Source organism: Lepisosteus oculatus, chromosome 9, assembly GCF_040954835.1.
Source record: "Lepisosteus oculatus isolate fLepOcu1 chromosome 9, fLepOcu1.hap2, whole genome shotgun sequence".
NCBI lineage: Eukaryota > Metazoa > Chordata > Actinopteri > Semionotiformes > Lepisosteidae > Lepisosteus > Lepisosteus oculatus.
This window is the reverse complement of record NC_090704.1, coordinates 38956723-38983139: the sequence shown is the minus strand read 5'-3', so window position 1 is coordinate 38983139 and position 26417 is coordinate 38956723. Positions and strand designations below refer to the sequence as shown.

General features: G+C 37.4%; 1 protein-coding gene across 11 annotated transcripts in view; it reads right to left on the bottom strand.

Annotated features, from left to right (window-relative positions):
- rbfox3a (RNA binding fox-1 homolog 3a) overlaps positions 1-26417 on the bottom strand; it is a 513805-nt gene that overhangs the window by 403924 nt on the left and 83464 nt on the right. For 9 of the 11 annotated variants that reach the window (XM_069194511.1, XM_069194509.1, XM_015356549.2 and 6 more), the window contains exon 2: positions 25896-26044. The exons of the other annotated variants lie outside the window; for them this stretch is intronic. The gene's annotated coding sequence lies outside the window, so the exon portion shown is untranslated. The remainder of the gene's footprint in view (positions 1-25895; positions 26045-26417) is intronic. 11 annotated transcript variants of the gene reach the window in all.

Below are 26417 nucleotides of genomic sequence, written 5' to 3'. Positions count from 1 at the left end.
ATGCTTAACTAATATGTACACTGGAACTCTTTTTATCTTGTACAGTAGCCTGCACAAATTGTAGTTTCACTTTACTTTAGAAAACTTCTTTTTAATTAGACAATTTCATGATATCTACTTAAAGCACAACATTGTGGAGACTTTTTCTCCACAATATGTAGCGTTACTCTAATCTGTATATCTCACAAGACAAGCTTTCCAAACACACACATATTGTAATTGCTTTGAATTCTACAAGGAATTTTAATGTTGGGTACAATGACAGACAGATTCAAGGATTTCATTTATGCATGGTGCAATACATTCACAAATCACATCATTCTGCAGATGCTGAGTGTAAGTATGGAATTCTGAGAAAATTAGATCTTATTTCAATGCATGCAATGTGAGAGAGTTAACTCTGTGGCTCAACCAGTAAAGGCATTCACTTACATTGCTGGTTGACAGCTGTGGCCCAGTCATCATTGGTTTAAGTTTGGCCCATTTCAGCAGAAGACCGTGACAAGTACCACATAGCCTTGGGCCTGGGTGGGGTTTTTTCAGCTATGGTTCCCTCTCTTTTGGCTCAACAGCAGCTCCTGGTGCCTACTGGGTGCTAGCAGTTACAACAGTGAGAGTCACTGCATTGCTCCTCCAATTGCCACTCACTCTCCTGTAAAACAAGGCTCGCTGGCCCCTTTAGCCTAACACGAAAGCCTCTGACAGATAGATGTGTCAGAGGAAAGTTTCCACTGGTGCTCATTGCCCTTGTGAGGTGCAGGGATTGTAGCCACAAAAAGCCAAGCTAAAAAATCAGTGTCAATTCCAAATTCTGTGGGTTTAAAATAGAAGAAAAATGGTGTTTCCAATTTAAACTAAACAGCATGTGGCTGGAAAAAAAACTGCATATTCTGCACAGCAGGTCTGTCCGTGTCTGAGAGAGTCTGAGAAACTTTCTTGAGGATGATCAGCCTATATCACCATATTTACTGTCAGTAAAGGGGGAATGTAGAAACTGGGAGCTTCCAGAGGACTGGACATGCTTACTGGCTGTTTACTGGCACTGAGAAAAAAGGACAACAACAGATAATGCTATTTTTAATGAGAAGACACAATTTTTTATTCCTTAGCGTCTGAATCAGGACTTCAGCACTTATAACGTTGATTTTAAATGTTACCAATCTGCCAAACAAACCTGAATGTAGTTAGGCATATGCTCTGCATGTGGTTTATTTTTATCTCCCACAATAGTTCATTATATTCTTTTCAAATACACATGCACAAGGTACTATATTACACACAGTCTTCTTTTGGGTCTACATTTCATCATCATATTTTGATAAATGGCATGAATTCCATTTTTTTTTCATTTAACTTGTTAAAACCACTCTTTCAGTTGCAAGGGTGCATAAATAAAAAAAATATCATATATCTACTTGTAATAATAGAAGATAAAAAAGTGATGGCCATGTGTAGGACAAACAGAATACATTATGCCTGCAGTTGGGAAGACTGTGCAGTTCTACAGCTCTTGAGACGAGACCTCGGATAAATCACTCGTGTCTTCTTCACCTCATGAAATATGAGGTCTCTCTCGCGTCGAAGAATAAATGCGGCATCCCATAGGCAGCCATTAGCGGTTTTCTATTTATAAAAGTAATCCGGCTCCACCATGGTGAAGCAAGTACCAGGCTTTACAGTTTCGCTCAGAACAGTGCAGCAATCCTGCTGGAAATCGACTGCCTCAGGCTGCCTCGCTGGGGAATTCCGCAGCACAGGACTACCGATTCGCTTACCTTTCTTTAGGGAGTTTTAGCAACACCATCATTTCAAGAGCTGTACATTCGCAGCCCTCACAAAAGCACTGAAGCAGGTAATCTAACTGCTGGCTACCGTTTTGAACCCCATTGGCAGGTACACAAGTATCAAATCAGCAAGGCCAGGCTTTCTGAGCCAAGGCAGAATGCCTCCTGCTTCCACACTGTCAGAAAGCCTCATGTAGTATTCTAGTTCAGTTACAGCCAAAACCAGGCGCTGTGAACACTAACCTTTATTTTCATTTATTTATTAAATTCTCCGTTTGTAATCTGGAACAAAAGAATGTGTAACTGGAATGGGCTTACTTTTTTAAGGCGTGAGTCAGTTTCAGATACAGGCAACGACAATTAAATCTATGATCGCAGTAGATATATTTGTCATGTGAATCAAACATTTTAATACAGCTCTGTTTTTCTTCAGGTGTCTAAGCAACGTGGATCATGGCGAATAAAGATGCCTCGAATGTGGCTTGAGCTAAACTGAAAACAGAGTGAAAAGAACCCATTGAATTGCCATAATCCTTGTGGAAAAAAATACAAGAGTAATCCGGGGAAACACTAATGCACCCTGTGCATGCACACTCTTATAGAAATCAGCTAATTCCAATGCTCTTTTTCTTTTTCCAGCCAGGCCTAAACTGTTTTTATAATTGAAAGCTATAGGCTACCACATCCAAAAGAGAAAGCAGAAAAAAGAGCAACTCAGCCCTCAGGCTACAGTCGAGTGACAGCTAAAGACGGAGTAAATGAGAAGCGAAGGGTGAAAACAAAAACAGCCCTCCTCCAGATGAGAGCGAGGATGCAGAGGAAGTCCGTGAGTTGAGAAAACTGCTTTTTGTGTGCCTTAAAATATATTTAAGAAAATGGCCCTACAAAGTCAGTAGCGAATAGTGTACGTGGGAATAGCTGCACAATGGAAATTTTAGTCTCTATAAAACAAGTGAATGGACAGAAAAGCAGCAAATTGGTTAGCAAAGTTGTTTCACAGTGCTGGGTATGATTCCAGACCAGGGGTGCTATCTGCTTGGAGTTTGTATGTTCTCCCTGTGTTTGTGTAGATTTCCTCCAGGTGCTCCAGTTTCCTTCCACAGTCCAGGGGTTGCCCTTGCTGGTTGGTTGCAGAGGCTCTGGCTCCCCCACAACCCAAAACTGGATAAAACAAATTGAAATTTCTTTCAAAGTCCAGAGGGGCCAAAACACTTAGCTTTCACCCCATATCAAGATATATTTTGGCAGAGTACAGAACATTAAAATTAGAATGGGAATCAATGGGAAGTCCCCACAAGAATAGCAATAAAATGTGCGAATGAATTTTGCACACCTCTTAGTTTGTTTTCTCAGTGGAATTCCTGACAGAAAACAGGAATGGAAGGAGGATAAAAAAGGACAAAAATCCTGGTTATGGAGCCCAAGGATTATTCTGTAACAATAATAATGCAATCTTTAATCATGCTTTGGGTTGGAAGGGGACTGAGGATTTCTCATGTTCATTGTTTCTTTTTTAGAGTAGACCTGTAAGAGCTGTAAGAACTGTAACATCTGTGTTTTACATGAATGTTAATGCACAATCTGGCCGTCTTGAGCTCCTCCTTAATTCACATGGAGCAGCAACGTCTCACACCATTTCTGCTGTGTAGTGTGACTGCTGACACATATTGCCTGTTGTGTATCATTCAGGGGGCTTCCGCACTTCAATGGTGAATATAGTGTGTTCCTTTTGCTTCATAGGTAATACATACTGAATTAATGGGATCCAATGCAACAAAAAAACGTCTCATCAACAATAAAAAAAGGTAGTAGCTGATTAATCTAAGAATCACATCTAGTCATGTCCTAAAAGAAGTCAGGGTATCAACTTCTACAATGTTACTGGCTATCTTGCTCCAAACTACCACAACCCTGTGAAAAAGGGAGTTCCTCCTGTTCTCAAATTTAAAATTACCTTAACAAATGACCAAGAACAGGTATTTCCCTTGTTTTAGGCAGGTGAAACTACACGTTCATAATTTAATACACAAAACTAATCTCTGGAGGCAATACAGCAAGTGATTAGTGTTTATTACACAATAACCTGTTGTAGGTTAGTCACAGTGAGTGCATTTAAGAGAAAATCAAATTATCAGAAGTGCTGTTATCATTAGTATACAGTTTTCATTGAGAACTGTTCTGCTGGGCTTAAGCTAGTGCACCATTGAATTTTCAGGAATTATTGAATAACAACTTATCCTGGTTGCCAAAGATAGCTTTAGTTAAGCAAAATGCAAAAATAAAAATTGTACCCCCACACACAAAAAGAAAGAGACAGCTACAGGAGGCACTTTATGTATAATATGCATACTGTATAAAGCATTGTTTTTATGACTAAATTATAAAAGTATTGCTATATTAAGGTATGAAAAAGGTGAATGCTGAAGGAGCTGGCAAATAATATGCCTTTAAAGTGACATACTGAATATCTGCACAAATTGGTTTATAAAGGAGAGCCAGAGATAGAAAATGAGACAACAATACAGAAAGAGATTGAGCAACCACAGCAATGGCTCACTACTGTACCGTGCTGGGTTCTCCTGTAACATTACTGAGTCACATTGGCATCAAACTGTTAAAAAAAATAAAAAAACAACAACATCCTTTGTGCTTACACAAGCCTGGAGTGTACTGATAAGATGGCTATCCACAAACACGCTTTGCCAAGAGAATACGATGCCCCTCAGTCATTGTTCTGTTCTGGAAACTTTGAAAAAAAAGGTGTGTGAAAGAGAGCTTAGGATACAGTCAGCTGTCATTTATACAGTGGTTTAATGCACTATCGGCACAGATTTGAACCGCACATTAAGAACAAGCAGGGTGTACTGCCAAGATATTTCAGGATTAGGTTTTTGTATTGAGAGAACTTGCAGTGCTCAAAAACGGAAGTGTGAGCTCATTTACTCAATGTTAAGCAGTTGCCAACAAAATTTAGAATTAAATGGGACAGCAGTTTATTTATAACAAAACATACAAAGAAAGCAGTCTAAACTGCGAGTCAGAACTCTAATTCACCTGCCCAGTGATCTGCAAAACTAAAACAACAATTATTTTAATATTATCCGATTATGTGATTATTTCAAAAGCCAGATTCTCTAATGAGCAATTACCACAATTACAAAGAACAGAGTATTCAAGAAATCACCTACAGTATTGCAGTATTGCTGGCTTAACTCCTGTTCTACACTAGCTACCAGCCAGTAGTGTTTAATGTAAATTAACTACTTTATTATTTAAAAATGAAAAGGTTCAGATACAAAGACTTAAATACTACAGTATACGGCTAATCAACACTTCAGCATTGTCCTTCTCATATGCTTTTCCTTCTTTGGACAATGACTCGATTCTGTGACAATTTCCTACTGTCATTTTAGGCATTTTATTTCCAGCAAAGAGTTGATCTTAATAGATCTGTTTTCTGGTACAAAAAGTAGTCTTTTAAACTTATGGAATTGCGTAGTAGAACAAACGATATTAAAGATGAACAGTTGACAGTCAAGCTTGACTGGTAAATGTGATGGATTGGTTTCATTATTAGCTTAACATTGTATATTGGTTGCTCATGAATAGTTTATCTTGAGTTATTATGATCACATTTTTGAAGATTCCGATCAATTTGAATTAAAGATTAGAAAGTGATGAACTTGGATTCTGATAAAAATTATTTGTGTTGCTATAATAGTAGAACACTAGTTAAAACTGTGACAAACTTGTTGATGCTCAAGATTCATATTTCACATGGTTGTGTCTAAGATGTCTTAGAAGAATATTTGATCTGAACTTTGTCCACTACTATTAAGGAGTGAAGAAATCCAAGGTTCTTTTTTATCAACTATCAATGTCCAGTTTAAAGTATGTTTGTTCTTCTGAAAACCAAATAGTGATAGATTAACACTTGCATACATTCTGTATTATCTTTTAATAAAGGTTTTTCCTTAATACAGCAGATACAATAGGAATTACTAAAACTTAAATAGTGAACACTATTCATTTTTAAGAAGCACATCTTTTCATGAATATAGGACCAATTCAGAGACAATGTTCTGCACAGTTCCTGGATGTTTTTCAGACAATATAACTATCATTTGGGCAAAGGCACTATAGATTAGTTTAACCAAGGTGTATCTTTAGTGTTCTCTTTTACTTCTCAAAGGAAATGCAACTGATCATCAATGTTTTCTAATAAATCTAATGGCAGCCCACTGGCTGAATGAAGCAGCATCACGATGGACAAGCCCTTCTTGGAATCTGCTGGGGCCACTGTATTTTAATGCCGAAGATGAATTTGCTTTTCCTTGTCAACTGTTTAGAAAACAGAAGATAAATCTGTGGCTCAGATTGCTCTGGAAACCTGAGGGGAATCAAGATTGAGCTGTTGGACCAGGAAAGATAGCGCTGGCAAAGTTTTGATACAATTCACATCTTAATATAGATCTGCCAGTTTCTACCGACATTGCACTTTTTTCTTTTTAAACTGGATGGAGTTTTCCATTACGCCATGCATCACCAATAACACAGCCGTTGGTAATGTCATTTTATTCCCTTGTATTTCAAAGTGTCATTTGTGACAATGGCACTCTGAAGGGTAAACATGATTATGAATAAACATGCTGAATGTGTACTAGTAGAATAGTAGACTCCACAATTGTTACATTTATTTAGGAATTATAATGTTAATTAAAAAGTATTTGCTTTTCAACACTGATTGAACTCACTCTTACTGTAAATTAACTATGTAGATTTTGTCTTGATGCAATAGCCATGGTCAAATAAAACAACTTTCAACTTACTTTACTACATTTATAAAGCACTTTTCATCTCAAAGGATCTCAAAGTGTTTTACAGGCATTTCATCCACCACTGAAGTGCTGCACCCACATGTATGACACATTATGCAGCCTCAATACACACCAGATCAGGTTGAAAAGTGAGAAATTGCTTCACCAATTGAACTAAGGATGAACTTTAGCTATGCTAGATCCAGCCTTAGCTCAGCATCTGAGATGTGATGAGAGCCAGCTAATTGTGAGATATGAGTATATGAGTAGGATGGCAACATGTGGCAATGATCGACTGTACTGAGGATACCTTTCACTGTTGGATGAATGTACACCTATAGAAATACAGCCAAAAAAGACCAGAACAGGATATTGACTCTGTAACTGAACATACACATTTATCTTAGCAGAGTATTCATGTATTCCTTTGATGAAAAGCACAGGTGCAGTACTTGATTGTCTGTGATGAACTACAGGTAGCTTCCCATCCAGGATATAGTTTGAAATCAGCTCTGGGTGTCATAGCCCTAAATAAACTGCTTTCTGATAATGGATGGGTAGATGGTGTATTTAATGATGAGGAATGATTAATTTCCTTTAAGAGACAATGTTAAGCAATTTGCATAATCTTTTTTGTTAGTTTTTTGTTCTGTTTAAAGGACATCTGAAACACAAAGAGAAAAGGGGTTACTGCAGCTCCCTCGCTGTTACCTTGCACATCCATTTTTAAAGAACCACTGCAATTGTTTTGGAGGCATGCTATTTAAAGCCCTGTCTCTGTAAGTAATATACAGTAATTATGGCTTCAATGGAAAGTCTGAATATACCAAATTGTTCCTGGTCCCTTTACTATGTTCTGTGAAATCCCTAAAGGGTAATAACGAAAGCTGTTAATTTAATTGTCATGTATAATTAATCCAAACAGTTCAGTACCTAATGCTTTTGAAAGTGTGATGGTGAGAGACAGAGGAAATAGTGCAAGTGTTACAGACTCCACAATTTAACAATAAACAGTCATTCAGCAAGACTGCACCCTCAAGCTCTCAGTCTAAAACTGCATCTATCATTGTCTCTTGTTTGTTTTACCTTTGCAGTTGAATGTTTTCCATTTGTTCACTGAACTAACTTAAAAATTTCATTTGGGCTGAAAGACCCTATGTCCTCATTGTACCAACCATCTGAAAACACAATGCACACTAAATGTTTCAATATTTAGATTATGAACCAAGTTCCTCAAAATGCCAAACACCTGTTTCCATCGTTGTCTTACAAAAATGACTACAAAACTGAACAAGAAAATCTAATTTCTGCTGAGCTCTGAGATGGTCAAATCAGAGGAAGCCTTCAAGAGCAGCAACAATACAAGGGACTGGACAACCTAGACAATGTTTGCCTACCTTTTCTTTCAAAAAGTTTGGAATGTGCTATTTCATTTAATTTAAATAACCATCTCATTGCAGATAACCTCTTCATACCCTTCAAATCTGTGTAAAAATTGCACCACACAGGAAATGCCCTTGTTAAAGTTACCAACAATCTTGTTATGTCTGCTGCTTCTGGGTCTCTAATACTCTTTATTATCCTAGACCTCAGTCCTGCTCTAGACTCTGTTAACCATGACATCTTACTTTCTCATATTGAGACTGTGTTGGAGTTTCTGACATTATCATAGACAAGTGAACTTCTACCCTACCGATCACCGACACTTTCTCTAAAGTTGGGTTGATTAAATCTGGTATTCCTCAGGGCTCAATACTGTTGTCTATTATTATTATTATTATTATTATTATTTACATCCTATCAGATTTTGTTTTTGACTTCAAAATCCTCATGTTTACAGTATGTGTAAGGATGTACACTACATGATTTGGCAATTTTAAAAAGCCAACAGCAATTACAGGACCAAGCCACATCACTATATCACTGAAAGTGACTCTGTAAGACCCTTTAACAAAATGGCTTTTAAGCACTGGATCAGATCAAGTTTGCTTGTTTTTCCATTCAGAGACAAAAACTAATTTTGGCATGGTTTAGTCCTACAATGTGTCAAGAGTATATTGTTGAGACTCTGTTCATGTCCTGACAGAAACTCCATTTTGAAGTCTGACTTGACAGTTTGTCGAAGGTACAGAGGTCAACATTTTAGTGTTTGGAGTCCCGGGTATCTCTTGAGGTCACTGCAGCCTGGCCTGATGTGGCTTGCAGTTATTAAAATGTAAAACCAGCGAGAGTTAAGGCTGAAGTTAAGTACGTCTAATCGAGATGAATGAGTCTGTTCCCTGAGCCTCCCAGCGGATGCGTCTGTACCCGGGCCCTCGACACTTCACTCATTAATTACCATGAATTAATGGTTTTATCCGTGGCAAGTAAATAAAAGATTGTCACAAGGCCACGAATCAAGTGCAGCTTTTATTAAATACTGTGAAAATGTCAGCCGGTTAGAGCTGAATTAAAGAGACAAACAGATCAAACTCCATTCCAATCAAAAATAATCTTCATGTTACAAGATTAAATTATCCATTCCCTGTTCCAGAGAGGCTCAAGATGTATTGTCTTGCTCCACTGTAATTCCAAGATTAGAGACGGCAGTCATTTGTAACCTGTGCCTAGGAGCACCTCTGAAAAGTCCCCTGATTGCAGACTTGCAGAATTGAGATGAAATGAAGTTATGGACTGACAGCCCTAGAGACCAAAACCCCAATTTGGACAGTTATTTAGCAAGCATGTGTTTTAAAGTGGATTCCTTGCCTCAGTTTTACCACTCGTGTAAGCCTGTACAACCATAACTCTTTCGACTAAAATACAAAGGAAAGAGAGTGGCAACAATGCTTTAAAGTCTACAGAAAGGTTTTTCAAAACAAAAGAGGGAAATGTCATTTAAAATAAGGTTAGCTGGCTTCATTTCCTGCCATTTTATGCACATTTGTACTTTAAAAAATGTTACTCTTATATATACTTTCTCAAAATAATAATAGAAGCAATGATAATCCTGATGATGCTTAGCTATTATTAAGCATAAAAAACAGTAGCGCAGTTGCTACATCTGAAATAATGTATGGTGACTTTAACAGGAAACACTCATAAGGGATGCCGACCTGCAAAACACACTCTTCAGCTGGCTTTATATCCGCACGCTAGTTTGATCTGTGTGTCATATTAACACTGTAAATTATCCTTTGAAACCTAATTTGTATGTCATTGCTCAAGGTTATGAATTTTTGAGAGAATAATGTGCATTAATTACTTTTTTTTGACTGACAGTTGAATGTTTCTTACCCATTTCTAGCGTGTTTACCCAGTCAATCAATAAACCTCAGTGGAGGAAAAATGTAAATGAACTTAAAATAAGAAGAGAATCACTTTGAAGTAGCCTTGGTTACTTTGGAAACGTTTGCAGGGCTTGTAGTAAACCGCTAACATACACCGCAAACAAAGCATTATGCAAATCACTTGCCATGAATCACTACGAAAGGGTTTCATAATTTCATTATTATTAATGGGCTTTGCCAGTCCAGGGGGGTCATCTTATTTTTTTAATAGAATGCAGTATTTACAGCATAAATAGCATGAGTTATGTGGGTTATAAGAAGGGCATAAAGCTTAAAATACAATTTCCTTTTTTGAAGGCTATAGTTGATTTCAGTTCTGTCCCCATATCATTCACATTTATGAAGCTATCAATTTATTTTACTTTTTATAGGTCAGCTCTTGGCTAACATATTTAAATTATTTATTAAAAATGGTTTACAGTTTTTTTATTCTAATAAGTAACCAAAATATACTGTTTGTGCATCAGGGACCTGAAAAAATGTAAACATCTACCAAATAGTGCTAGGCTTCTTGTAAAATGACTGCCGAATTCAAAAGTTGTAAAATAGGCTTATGAGTCATGATGGAATTTTTGTTTTTAATTTCTAGGTCAAAGATATAAAACTGCTGAAATAAAAATTCTTAAAAATCCCAATAGCAATGAAGATAATTACTGCTACTATTATTTCAGTTGTGTCTATTATTAGTGGAATTCTACATGGAGTTGGCTGTCTGTGATCATCAACACAAATTAATCTGTTTTTGCTAAAATGTGTTTATTACATAAATAATAGGGCACTATATTGTATGTCCTTGGAGAATGTGAAAACTAATCGTCTCTCGAGGGGTCACCTTTACCTGGCAGAGCTTGAGGGACGAGGAGCTATGATGGGGAAGCTATAGACTTATTTGGAGGTAGCAAGGGGAAGATTAGAGTATTGATTCAACTGAGCAAAAATCTCAATCAGCGGCAGGTTGGAGTTGGGGCCGTGAGTGTGTGTGTGTGTGAAAGAGAGACGGAAGGCTGGAGCCGATCGCATGGTTCTGACTGCTGAGTGGTGAGGGGATTGATTGGTGCCTTGAAAAGCTTGGATAGCTGAGCAGAGAGAGGGGCAGAGAGAATTATTGTTTCCTCAGGCAGTGGAGACGGAACACCACAACACAAGCCAAGAAACCCAATCAAAGTTTGTTTTGCAGGATATTCACTCTCTCTCTCTTCAAATCCACATCACATCTCTGGGAATGCAGGAGTTGCAAGGTGAAGAAACTTTGGCAGGTATGCCATAGCCCCAATGGCAGTTATTATGTATGAGGTTATCATAATTTTAACTTTCATTTATTTATTGACACTAGATTTCATGCCATATTACCTTCAAATCTAAGAAAAATCAAAGTTAGAAGGAAAAAGCATTTAGAATGTCCACATTTTGCAGCAAAAAACTAGTGTCAATAACACCTCAAAATGTCTTGCTGTACAGTTACTAAACACTGTTACATGCTTTCTAAGGGAAAGCTGAGCTCATGCAATACTTTTACATTTTAGTATCTTATTAGTATAACTCATTTAATATTATCACCTTATCATATTACTGTTTATTTCTTAAAAAAACAATTGATTGTGTGCTCTAGTTGGAGCTTTGTACAATGCTTGAGATAAAACAGCAGAAGCAAATGTTTCCAAACAAAATTGAATGCCATCTTCCTGAGACATTCAGTTGCTTACTTTGCTTTAGAGCCCAGTAGGAAAGGGCCAGAATGTGGAATTTCCAAAAACCAGTGATAAAAAATCAGATCAATGTATAGAAATACCGTATATATTCAGAAAGTAACAATACAAAAGTGCCAGGTAAGACACAGCAGCCCTGTCTCCCGTTTTGCTGACCAGTCCAATCTTTGATAAATTCTGAGGCACCTCGTCTCCTCCCTCCCCCCCCCCCCATTCCGCCCCTAAAGCTTCCCCCAGTCTGCTGCCACACCAAGTCTGCCTCCAAGGCCCTGTCTTGCAGAGCAGATGGTGGAGTGGGAGTCAGGTACCATCCTCCTGGCACCACAAACATCTGTTATCATTACAAAATGCTAATTGCCATCAATCAGGACAGCACCTAACCACATTTATATGCAGGGATTGGAAAGAAGAAATAGAAGAAAAAAAAAACGTGATGTCTAAATTTCCCCGAGAGTGATGTTCACCGCATGTAAAGTAGCCAAGCAGTTTTGTCTCTTTTACCTTGTTAATCTGAGGACCGGAGATGTGCAGTAAGGTGCTACTTACCTTATTAATAGTAGATGTCTCTTAATGTAATAACAGCATCCATCAGCCAAGGCTGCACTACACAGCGAGACGCAGGGCTCTATCCATTTAGAGAAATAAAAAGGCACTTGCTCTTAGGCTAGAAGTGGGATGGATGTAATGGAGTTTAAGCGAGGGATTGTATGCTTTAATGTAAAGCCACGACTTAGATGTTTCTCCCAAAAAAGTACACGTTTATTTATACCACATTTCTTTTGAGCTGTACATCTTATTAAATAAGCTGTGATAGTTCCTTCAATAGAAAATATATTACACATAAAACAACAAACAATATTAAATCTACTATAAAAACAGCCATTAAGAGAAGACAAGGAAAAGAATACCAGATTCAATAACTGCAGTGTGAAGAAAGTTTTCTATTAGTTAAAGTTAAAGTGGTTAATAAATTAATCACCCTATGTAGCCCAAGTTAGTGTCTTTATTACTACCCACAGACATTCACTTTTCTACAATTTTCCTACACAAAGCCTGTTTGTCCTTGGTATAGGTCATTGTGAAAAAGATGCATCAGCCTCCTGTCTCTGTGCAACTGGTGTGGGGGTCCACATGGAAAATGGTCCATGCCAGGGCCCATGTGAAGACACTTGTGTTTACGTCTGTAGCCAATCGGAGAGAAGAGGCTGACTAAGCTTGATGTTGTTGGATCAGCATATTCTACCCAGCACTGTGGGATAGGAGTGCCAGAAAGGACCACTGTGGCCGGCGTCTGCTAGCTCTGCAATGATCTCCCCATCTTCTGCTGCTGCACATATGCACAAACCTTAGGGAATATCATTGCTTTCATGGAAACATTAGTCGGCTTAGACATTTGTTGTAGGCTTGTATTCCAAAATGGAACCATACTATTGCAGAGCATGTTACTATTACCAAATGTTTTTGCCTACCATATTTACCATTGGTGTTCCCAGCAAATACTATCCAATATCACCCTTTTACATAAACACAAATTACAAATGGACAAAAAAAACACAACTGGTATAGTGGATGTAATCAAGAGTTTTAAATAGAGATATTAAAATTGGAGAAATGTGAAAATACATTTATCATAGAATCATATGAAATGTGATGTGTCCCCTGAACTTTCAAATTAAAAATATTTGAATGACCCACAGATGTTCCATTAGACTCAAGTCAGGAGGAAACACTGGCCATGGCTAGAGCTCAACATTTTTTCCTGGAAGTAGTCCTTAGCACTGTGTGGTCCTACATTGCTTAGTAGGATGGAAAATGTGTTGGTTCACGGAATTCAATCAATGTATCAATGTGTAGAAAGGTCAGTACAGTATGTTGATTGAGATTTCTTTCTACATCATAATACTGTACATCCAATACCGGGAACCATCCTCTAGTGGTCTTGAACAACAAACAAATCTGCATACTCTAAGATGTCTCCACACACACTCTCTTCCAACAGATCTGTCAAGGGCAAAATAAGCATCAAAGAATAAAACACTCCACCACATGCAGTATCTCTTCATACGTTCTTTGGCACACGAAGGCAGTGATATCGTCTCTCAGCTGTTAAGTTGATCCCAATGAATGGCCAACGAACCTGCAGATCATTTCAGGAAAATGATGATATTCTGTTGAAGTGTACTGTAGGTTGTCTCCTCCTAAAATTTCTCTATCTGTAGCCAAAAGGCTCTGAAAATAATTACATGGATGGATCACACAGATGTGATGGTCCTGGGTTGGTATGGTGACTTTCTCTGAGGACTTAACATGTCTCAAAATGTCTAGTTTGGTGGTACTACTCTGTTCATTTTTGAAGCAGGTGTTTTCATTCTCTGGGTACCTTCTCTGGGTACACAGACAGTAATCATCTGTTTTTTTAAACTATGAGAAGAATGGTACGTTACTTGAGTTGTATTGTTTATTTTTTAATAAATTTCTGAATATAGGTCTTGTGATTTTATACAGTACAAGTGCTGAGGTACTGAACAAATCAGGTGTTTGAGTTGAGATAAAAATGCTAAAATACGTTTGGAATCTGATTAGATTTTTTTAATAATAATTTGAATTTAATGAAGTACAGGAAAATATGTGACCATGCCCACTTAAAATTGCCCAGTGAGCTTTTTAGGTAAAACTAGCCTGAAATGTTCATGTGGGTTTTTGTTGCACATTCCCTGTTACTTCTTCATTTATAGGGAAATTCAATTAAACCAGCCCAACTAGTACAGCTATGCAAGGGCATTAATGTCAAAGTTACTTGGTGAAACTAAGCTCTAAATGTATCTGTGTCTGTGGGAAGATACTGTATGTATTTGAACTGCAGATGGAGATTTTACTCCAAAATTGTATAGGAAATAATTGCTAAATCAGTAAAAATTAAAAATCTAACATCAAAGTCTGCTTCAAAGTAGATATGGATTAAGTTTTAATCTTCATTTCAAGAGTATGAATGTTTTGGCTTGTATGTAAAATGCATGTAAAGTGTTTTTGAGATTAGGTGATCATTATTATACTCTACAGATAACAGTACACTGTTACTGTATTTCAAAGTATCTTTTCAGCTGCTGTATCTTTTTAGCTTTTCACATAAGCATCTCTGGCAGTTAAGAATAAAATAGAACAATTGTTTGACAATATTTGTCAAACATGCTAGTATCAAAACATAATTGACCAAGATCAGCCTTTCCAACGATTTTTAAAATCTTTCTTACAGCTTTCTGAACTATAGCTTTGAATGTTTTTGCAACAGCTCAATTTAATTTCCTTGACTTGTTTTTTATTAATTTGTCTTGCTTCTGGTTTATGCTCCTGAAAAATTACACCTTCTCTTACTTATGTATACTTTCTTCAGGATATACATATTTACAGAGAATAACAAAAGGTAAATCTGTAATCTATACCAGAGCTGCAACAGCAATTCAGCAAGCCAGAGCTCATCTCAGTTTCTGTAGCTTTAAGCAGACTAGAGAGCATGTGACTCCACCTCTGGAGAGGATACCAGTCTTTTACCCCCAGCAATGTTGGTTGACTTAAGTGGACTGAAGCAAATGGGGTAAAGTTCCTCTCTCAAGAGTACAATAGCAGCGTCAGTTGGTGGGACTTCAATCCAGTCTTCATGACTGTCAGTCATGTGTCCAAAGGATTACCCGCTATGATAAGCTGTTCCATTGCAGACAATATAAAAAATGAAAAATAGGTGGGAGCTAGTGTTAAATATTGCAAGGGACCACAAACGTGAGAACCACAAATCGGACCCAAGGGGAAGCACATTCAAGATCAGAACAGGAGGCATATTTTTCCACAAAGGCTTTGGTGGAGTCAAGAACATACTGCTGTGCCATGTATTTGAAGCCAATATCCTAAATTCCTTTGAGTTAGAAAAGAACATCAGATCAAATAGCTGCTAGAAACCAAACAAGTTTGTTGTAACCTTTCTTAAGTGCATGTCTGCAGAGTGTCAGAATAATCTACACAGACAGATAACAATATCAGCATTACAGTTAGCTGTTCAGTGGGCTGTGTGTGTTAATTCCCAGGGAGACCAGTATGTTGGAAATCTGTTGAAGGTCTTGTCCATATGGACCATGAGCAGCTCAGCCAAGTCTAATTCTCATACTACGAAGCACATCTGGAGCTCGCTTCCACTCTTAATTGCCATTAATTCCTGAACATGCATATTAACCAACACACAACAGCAAGACAAGGATTATCAAATGAGGGAGCCTGGGACCCGGGTGAGCATAATCTAGCTCTCCGTTAATAAACACACCTGACTAATCCTACAGTATAGTTTATACTGCTGGAATGTTTCTGGTACATGAGCCTTACAGTACAAGATGTCACAAGTTAGAGGCAGAATAGAACATAAGATTCGTATTGCGACTCTATTATGAGATGCACTGTATAATCCAATTGAACAACCTGCCAGAAAGACATTACATTTGTAATACTGGAACTCTATAAAAATATCGTTATATTTTGATGGTTAGGGTATAAGATAGCCTTATCTTTCATTCTTAATTAATTCTATATAATTAATATAATAATATAATTAATTCTCCCAATGTTAAGATCAGCACAATGTATTATACTGTATGAAACCCCATATTAATCTAAATCTTTCCTCAATATTTATTTTCATTATAAAACACTCACTTTAAAGCATTATCAGATTAAGTTCTTCACTTTGGCCCTTGAAGACTAGTTAATATTATAGTCCTTGAGCTGAAGCACTGTGGGTCTAGAAACCTCTTTTAAAGTCGACTTTAAGTTGATATTAAGAAGGAAGGCTGCAGCTGAGCTGCAATGTTCATGTTATTGCTCCCCCATAGTCTTCAGTAACACCTCGAAAAGATCCTCTTCTCACTCTTGGCTCAGATTGAAAAGCAGTTTTAATAAGAGATTTATTTAACTACTCTGAAAACGCGTCTCAATTGCAGTCCTAATGGGAGAGACAAGAGGTCTTGAAAGAATTCACAAGCACCTTGCCTGCTGCTTTGCTATTTGTGAAGTGGTCCCCGACAATCAGCTAGAAAAACAGTGATTGTCAAGGGATGTCTTCGCACACAGAGTGGCAGAAACCACTGTGCAAGGCTGGGCCACCTGCTCCAAGAGAAACAGGCACACAGACTGTGTTTCCTAATATTACCCCGAGACTTAAGTTTTCATTACCTATCAAGGGGCACATAAAAAAGCAAAAAGAGTAAAAAAGTGCTGTCATCCTCAGCTTAAGACTGGAGACTGGCAGGGTGCCAGAATGCACAAAGTTTAGCTGAAAAAAAAATCCAATTTTGAGTTATGGAGCAGATGTGTTCTTTGATGAATTTCCAAACCAATACAGTTTGGACAAAAACATTAGAAGCAGTGGTAGCATAGGTAATAAAGGGGAATCGCAGAAAACAAATCCCTCTCTTTTGCCTGACAATATCCCTAGCACAGCTCTTGACACCTCTCTTTAAACATCCCTGGAAAGAGTTACAATGCTGCAGTCTTGAGACACTTACTGTATGCCACCCCACACAATTCAGCAAACATCTGAAGTGTACACCTCTACAGTATCAATATTTTGCCCTATATTTTGGCAACAAAAACTTGTGGCAGTTGTCCCCACACTGTGATCATAAACAGAGCCTATATAAAGAATGCTCAACTCCAGAGATTGCAGTGCCTATCCCAGGAAAACCACAAAACTGTAGGATTATAATTTTTCCTAAATTGCCAGTCTCTTGAAATTTGAGTAAATGTACCTTTTAATCCATTTAGCACGCTTACTTAATTAAATAAGAAGTAATTGGTCTTGGTCACTGAAGATTTCAAGTTTTTATTCAAAAAATTCTATACATTGCTTAATTGAACAAATTACCTGCTTAAATAGGTGAAATGAAAAGTTCCCAATTTCCCAATTCTTCAGAAATTGGAAAGTGTAGTGTAAGCCATAAAATCTCCAAGACTGTGGTTCTCTAGGACTAGTGCTAAGAGTGTGACCATTTAGGGCTTAAAAAAGGATGGACTTTGCATAAAGGGATTTGGGGATCTCAAGCAAACAATCCATTAATGATGTTGAAGCACATTCCCTAGTATCCTTCAAGCGACAACAGGACAAATTCCTCAGATCAATTATTTTCTACCTAGCTGACATCACAAGAGTTCTGATAGAGGGATGGTGTGGTGGCTCTGTGGCTAACGATGTGCACCTGTGGCTGGAAGGTTGCTGGTTCGTATCCTGTGGCCAAGAGAGGAATCTTACTCTGTTGTGCCCCTGAGCAAGGCCCTTAACCCTAACTGTGCCAGGGGTGCCATATAAATGGCTGACCCTGTGCTCTGACCCCAAGCTTCTCTCCATGTATATGTGTCTCATGGAGAGCAGGTTGGGATATGTAAAAAGACAAATTCCTAATACAAGATACAATAAATTTTATATGGCCAATAAAGTGATCTTATCTTATAATGGTGCTGGAAGGTTGTACTTTTGGGTACAGTATATTAGACATAGCATAGCACTGTAGTCAAGTTACAGTCATTGTAACTTAAATTGCATACATGTTTTTAGAAGCTTTTATTTAGGTGATGTTTCATACACATTAAGATATCAGAATGATGTAAAATCTCAGTGTTATAAATGAACACTGCAGCAGTAATGTGTTTACATAATACTTTGGTTGTGAAAACATCCAGAACTTACTCTGTGTAAAAGAAGGCTTTAATTGCCACAATACTTCTATGCTAAGCTGAAGTTTTTTCTTATGGATTTTATGCAATGTTACCTGGTTAGCTGGATAACAATCAAATGAATAAGATATGCCAAATGAATACATTTATAGCCTGGCTTATGTTCTTATACTCTAAATAACTACAGTATAAGTGCCTCATTACTTATGAGACTATTTTGGAATAATGAATATTTAGGCTGTTGAGTGTGACTCGTTTGAGTTAATTTGACTAACTGTGCAGAATAACATCACTGTCAATGACATATCTTGAATTTTAGGACACATGGTGTGTTTCTATACAAAAGCGTGATACAGTATAACTAGTGTAGTAGAGATTATATTGTTCATCATACTACAGGCCAAACGTAATGACTTCCTTCTTAATTACTGGAAGTTAAACTAAGATGTGGCAAATTAATTCACAGAAATGTAGCCTCTCAGGAGAAATTGCAGTTTTAGATCTAATTAACAGGATTGATGTTTTCAAGCTGTAACACAACTGTCACGTGTAGGGCATCTTTTAAGGAGGGGGCAACTACATTATGTTGAGCAATATGTTAATTGTAGATAGTAAAGATTGCTTTCAGTTTGTGGCCAGGACTGATTACATATAAATGAGCAGGGGAAAAAGCAGGACAGCAGGACTTGAAATAAATATATATATATATCAATTTCAGATTTTCCATTAGAACTGTAAGCCCTTGCAACCTGCATGTCAGAATGAAAAATACCTGCAGTGGATCCCCACTTCTAATGTTCAATTATTCTTTTTAATTCTGTACCCTTAGATCTTAATCATGATTAAAGAGTGGACAAAACTACTAAATATCACTGTTTAAAATATTTGGAATCCCCTTTTATAATGTTAACATGTTATTGTTAACTAACCTTGTAGTGTCTAAACACTTAATGCTCAGCATTGTGTCACTGAGCAAAACAATTAGAAATATACTCAGTCTGGCTTTTCAAAAAGTTATGTATTAATTTTGTAAATTGAATTTTAAATATTTAGCAAAATATTACACTAACTCCCACGTCCCTGTATTGAATAAACCAGCTCGAAAATAGATGGACGAATTACACTAACTCTGTGTAGTTATACATGCTCCATCTATATTTTAAGTATGTCACGCGTAAAATTAAAATTAAACGGGGTCCCAACTTTCCTCACATAAATTCCTAATCAGTTTCTGGAAAACATTTTGAGAGGCAACAAATTGGGGATTCATTTCTCTCATTCCCCATAGTAGGATAACAAAAAGTATCTTAGAAAGTGCTCAACTAACTTAAACATCGACGGCAACATATTCTCAAAATAAACAGCATTCTAAAATAAATCAATGATGGTGAAATAAACTTGTCCATGCACAATTTTCTTGAGAAGCACAATCTGTTCTCCAGAATTTGCTCCTTTTGTTTCTGTTCTAAAGGTCATAGCGTTTGTTGTTGCAATCCTGAGACGAACACCGAGAATCAGTTCACAAGTTGAACTGCCAGCGAAGTGTCCTCCCCCTTCCCAGCAGGCTCATGGCTGAGTGGTGAACTGCACCTGTCGTGATGGATGTCACTTTAACGGCCTTTAAAAACAGGCCGACAGGCCAGGGAGTGATGAATAGATGTCAGCCGCTGAATCACTCAGAGATGATATATGGGCAGCCATGTGTCATCGTATGGCAAGGATGTGTGGAAAATACATATTTCACACTTTTTCTCTTCACTTTAACCACACAAAAATTCTCTGGGTATTCCTGGCTCAGCGGGTGTCTGGATTAGCATTAATGTTTTTGTTAAACTTTCGTATGCTGTATGCAGTGTGTGTTTGTTTTTAAATGTTGGTATCTTATCTACCGATTACAATCTGGAATATTGGTAAGGAATTGCTGCCAATGTCTTAACAGCTCTACTGTAATGCTTCTGTATTGAATCTGTATTCATGGAAAATATCAAAATTTTCATTAGCACAGCAAACTCCTTCCAACCTGTAAGACTGTATCAGAAGTACTTTTAGGGGTCCTCATACTTTTTGTTGAATTGCAACTTTCACACAAGAACATTGAATCATCAAATAGACTGTTCATCATGATTACAGAATCATAGAAATTATCTCAGATCATTCAAATAATTGCAACTCCTGTTCTTACTATGCATACTTGTTTGTTGACAAAATTCTTGCATCGTTGAGAACAGTAGTAATGGTTTTAGAACATTAGGTATTAGGCATTCCACTCTACCTTGCTTCTTTTGTTCAATAGTCCTTGAAATTGACAGCTTGTTTTCCCAAGTTTGAGTGTCAAAGTTCAGGAAACCTTGAATTAACCCAGGTCATCAACTTCAGTGCAGAAAACTCAGCTGAGTGGATTGTGAAGTTTAAGCACCTAAGACTTTCAGCAAACACTTCCCTTCGTTGTTCAACAAAATCAATCTCAGCTCAAAGACAGCTCTGAGTTTTATGCAATGCCTGTTGGCTTTGTGCAAAAAATATCTGCAAACACTGCAGTGGTGAATACTAGAAATTTGGTTTAAAAAAAGTATGCACTCTGCTGAATGCCTGAATGCAGAACCATTCCTGACCGTGAGTTCTGGATATTGACTAATCCTGCAGCTACATTGTTAGTCCTGTCATGTAACTCAGACTAGCCCAGAAATGCACAAGATCTACGATTCACAAGCTCTGAATTATTCTAAACAGTTTGCTGCAGTAAATAGCCGCAGTCTTTACCTCTAACAATTCTCTTCTAAAGAATATTCTATTTTGGCTGTCATAGATTACTATTGTAGCAAAACATAAGATATGAATTTTTTATTACCCCAAAAGTTCTCTTTAAAGATTCTGAGTCAAAAAGATGTTTGTTTGACCTAGGAATCCTCATTTTTCACTTGTGTTCAATGATGAGTCAGAGCTTTTTTCCAGGTATTCTTACATAGAAGTGTGTCTCAGATCCTACTAAGATTAGCCCTTACCAGCACCTAAGAGCTACACAGATCCTCCAGTACCACTTCAGAGCATCTACTCAGATAAACATTGACTTTCAAAACAAATTAATCATCCGCTGAGCACTGGCAAGCTGAATGAGAGGAACTGAGAGGACTGGCACACTGGGTGAGAGCTGCAACTATCACAGTCATATCTCACAATGAAACTGCAGAACAATTAGGAAAACACTATAAGATTTTTCTTTTAAGAAACAGAATTAGAAGTAGCATTAAAAATGTGTTACCATCTACTGGAAAGGATAATTAAAGTACCCAATTTGTATATTATGTACCTATGGTAGGTTTCAGTTTCAACAGTTCGTTGCCTGAGGAGTTAAGAAAATACAAAAACACATTTATTTTTATTTTACCTTTCCAAGAATTCTCTAAGAGTATTGGAAAATGGCCACCAAGTATGATTAAACCTCCAGGAATCAGGTTCTCTGAACAAAAAAATATATATATTCTGCTCCATAAAATACAGAAAATTAATTCTGCAAATAGGCCCACAACAGGCCAGTCTCTGAGTCTTTTTGCTTTGGATTGTTTATTTTGCTTTGCCTGAAGGAAAACTAAAACAGCTCTGACTTACAAATTTTGTAGAATAAAACAGATAATGACAACAGGTCAAGCCACAAGTGAGCAATGTCTGGTCTCCTGAGAGAAAATGATTACTGTCACATCCTAGTGACAATCATACTGTAGATAATCCTATTTCTCACATGAAGCTCAAATTATATTATGTCACATTATATTTTGCACATGCTATCAAAACTGGATTAAGATATGCCAACTATCTGAAAAGACAGAGCCAGATTATTGGAGGGAAGAATTAAAGCACATCATTATGTTGAGCTGTCTGGTTTCTAAGCAACAATGATAGCTTCTCTTTGGGTTTGGAAACACAGCATATATAGTTTGTATACTGTGAGCAATACGCCCAGATGAACAGATGGCTTCATCGCAGTGAGGAGATTTGTTTTATATCTCCATCAGACCCTGCCAAGCGTTAAACGTTTTTGTCATTTGTTATTTTACGGGATGATGTATACATACTTAAGCTAACTGGGAGCAAGTGTTTCTGATTTTTTTTCTCATCTCCCATCAGGGTCCTCTCTACCTCCTTATACTTGTATATTTCTGAACCTCTGGAATACGAATGAAGATGTGAACAATCAAGATGATTCAGTACTTAGGCCTGAAATTCCAGAAAGAGAACATGTGTTTTTTCTCCCAGTCAAAAATGCGAAAATTCAGCAGTTATTGAAGGAAGAGCACACTTACACTCAGCAATATAGATTACACAAATACTTCATGACATACAGTACACTGCAGTGCAAAAGTCTTGAGACTTAGACTTTAGTCTGTTATGAGAATAACAGAAACTTGCCATTTAGCAATCTTTAATTCACATTGATCAGAATCTTAACAGTACTTGAACAGCCAATATGAAGGGTTGTGTTACTGTAGCTATTCCATCACATTTGCCAATCAAATCTAATTGTCTCACTGTCTGACGTGCCCAATCTTAAAAATGTTTGTTCTAGTTTGCACAGCCATAAAGCTAGAAGCAATATTTTTTATTGGAAAGACTAGATCTATCACCATTAAACTAAACAAAAAACTGCTAAAATGTCAAGTGAGAAGTGTGGAATGATGCAAAACATTGAGTTTTGCACGGCAGTATATACACACCTTGAATGATATCACTGGAATAGTTGACCTGGTAGAGAAAATATTTAAAGTCGAATCTCATCCCTTTTCTGGACATATAGGTATATGTGAAAGATTACAGAGTTTAGAAGAGATTAGAATCAAACGGACGGGTGACAACAACCAACTTCAATTTGATGTAAACTGCCCTAACCCTTAAACCTTCCTAATATAATTTCCTAAAATACGAAAACCATAAATAGCATATGCTATCCTCTTTCTCTTTCTTTTGCATTCATCTTCTGCATCCATCCATCAACCCATCACCACCTTTTCAGATACCCCTTGGTTTACTCCTCATTCTGCAAAACAGTCCTAGTGTCCTCATCCTTAAACTAGGAGACTGGTCCACAGCCAAGTGTGTTAAACCAAATTTTACTATTATTTAACACTCAAGCATTTCTCAGTGTATTTAATTTTAGGATGTTATTCCTTGTAAAATAAATTCTATCATAAATGATTGAATCATAACTGATTATTCTTTGTATACTCCTGCATCCATTCGGAACATGAGATTATTACTGCAGCTTTGTCAGTTACTTTGTACAAGTGTACCCAGTTGTGGGAGATAAAGCCTGTGCACACTTTACTCTGACACGTACACTTGTCAGATCCAGCCTCCATTTTCCTCCCTAGCATATGTACAGTAGGTGAATTAAGCCTTGATTATAGTAATACATAATGCACTGGCAACACTGTGGCCTCACAGGAATTCAGCAAGTTATGAGACACTGTTGCAGGATAAGCAAAGGATGTCCTGGCTAACTCAAGCTCGAGCTCAGAGAGAATTTTGGCTAAATGCACTCAAATTACATCTTATCTACTGCTGTTGTATTTTATAGGTATTGTTATAATTATCAATATTGGTGTGTCTTTTAATTTAATTTAATCCACAAAACACAAAATTCACAATTCTCTGCTCCACATTGGAACACATACACTTCTCATATCAAATTATATGTACAATTGTGTATCGTTGTATATTTGCTAGTATAGGATGTTCTCTTAATAAGAGCTTTTCTTTTTAATAACAGGGTGTGGTTTAGAGTAAGCATTAACTTCAATATGTGTTATGTGAGATGGCACAATATGAATCATTACATAGGGCCATCTTTAAAAAAAACAGCAGGAATGGATTTGTCAGAGATGTGCTCCAGGTCACGTTTAGCAGTTAAAAGGCTTGAAGAGATTAGCCTCTAACATTAGTATTAAGAGATACACACTTATTAAAATTGATACTTTGGTTTTTCTTCATTGTGTTTTGCTGGTAAAGTGACAATAAGAAGCTTTCCAGTGTCTGCTGGAGAAAGGTACAAATGGCAAACTTCTCTAGATGTCATTACTTATACAAGGATGCCCTTGGGAGTCTTTGCACTTGTTTATAAAGAGTTGCAGCACGGTCTTTCATGCTGGGGTGGGGAAATGAGCCTTCCTGTAGCAATTTGTCCTGGACGCCACTGTTTTCAGCCCCTGCTGCTTTTCAACAAGTACGGAGGAACCTCTCATTGGAGCTCATGGAAAGGAACCCAGCTCCACGCCTCATTCAAGTGCAGAGCATTGCATAGCACCATGCTGGGGGTGGCGGTAGCCTGTGTAGGAATTGACCCCCTGACCTTCTGTCCTAATGTTGAGAGTGCTGCCTACTGAGCCACCATTCAAGCATGGCTCTGTGCTGTCAGGCACAAGAGCCCTTTCAGAATGTTAATGTTAATGCCCAGCCTGATGTGCTATTGCATAAGATTTCTGTGATATGACACTTTCTCTCCAAAAAAAAGATACAAACACATAGATAAAGACCCCTTCTCTTAAAAAAAAATCATCATTTGTTGCCCTGGCAACAAATCACTGAAAATGTGGCATGAGAGAAGCTTTTTTTGGTGAAGAACAAAATGTAGTTTAACAAGTTCTGACATCCTTTTCATGTTTCATCCCACAGCATTTAAATCATAGAGTGCTTAATTGCTCCAAGGCAACATTATCCCTATTGCCTTCTGCCACTGGCCTCAATTCAGTGGATACCTCAGATACATCTTTGCGCTACACAATACAGCACCTAGTGATGCACATAATCCTCTCAGGATCTCCTCTTCAAATTGAACAGATTAAATTCTAGGGTGATAAGACCAAACAAGGTTTTCTTTCTTTTTCTTTTACTTTTTAGGTATACCATCTAATCCAAACAACAGATCTTAGAAATCAAGATCAGCACAAATGCACAGCATATTTTTACAGTGTTCACATTTTTAGGGAGTATCTTTAAGTTCTCTCAAGACTCACTTAGCTGCAGTATCTGTGCTGATTTTAAATCCAAATCAGGCTTACAGTCTCAGAGCATATAGTCCTCAAGGCTCCTGCTATTCCAGCCCACTTTCACAAAACAGAATACTCTGTGCTTGTAACTCTTGTAATTTAAAGGATGAAAGTGAGAAAAACAGGGCTCCAGCACTTTGAAATAGGATATATACCGTAAATTAAACTTATTTGTTTAGCTAGTCTTTCTGCTTTGGTACTTCATATTTCCTAATAAAACATGTTTCAGAACAGGGAGTTAGACATTTTTTTTAAACTATTCGGAGGCAAAGTTAAGTGTGCAGCAGCAACCTGAAGTCCTGGGATACAGAGACACCTGAGGGTCTTAAGTGACGCTCAATGGAATTTTCGTGGATGTATACAAGAAGAATGGACATTTCAACTAAGATTTGAGGAGTGCAACACTATAAGCAATGATATTTACATTTGCATATATAAATGTGCTTCAATATCACCTGAAATTGATTGTCCTTGACTCAAAATACTATCATCTGGTAGACAGTATAAGACCCACCTGTGTATGGATGCCCCTAAACTGAGATTCCGGGACTCTTTGCCTCAGTCTGCCCTCTCGTCTGCTCAGTGATACAGTCTTTGGTTCTGTCTTAGCGTTCAGTGAGGCCTCACAAGTTCAGCATCTCCTCTTCAACACAATGGCCTTAACTGCAATGGAACAAAGAAATGTGGAGTTCACTCAGTTTTCAGTATCTAGAAACCTTAAACACCTTAAGCTTAACCTTAAAACATCTCAAAAACCTTAAACACTACAACAAAGTATTCAGATCCATAAAGTTTAACCCAGTCCAAGGGAAAAAGGTGAAACCAACCAAAATGGTAGGTTAAATAGTCCATTTTCAGCAAATAAAGCACTCACCCAGTTCAGCTGTTCTTGAATAAATATGTGGCCTTTGGGATGCAACAGTGATTTCAGATGTAAAGATTTTTTTCTCCCTCTTTTGGCATGCTCACAAAATTGAACAATGAATACTTCTATCAGAATACACTGTGCGATGTTACATTATACACGGAATTGCGG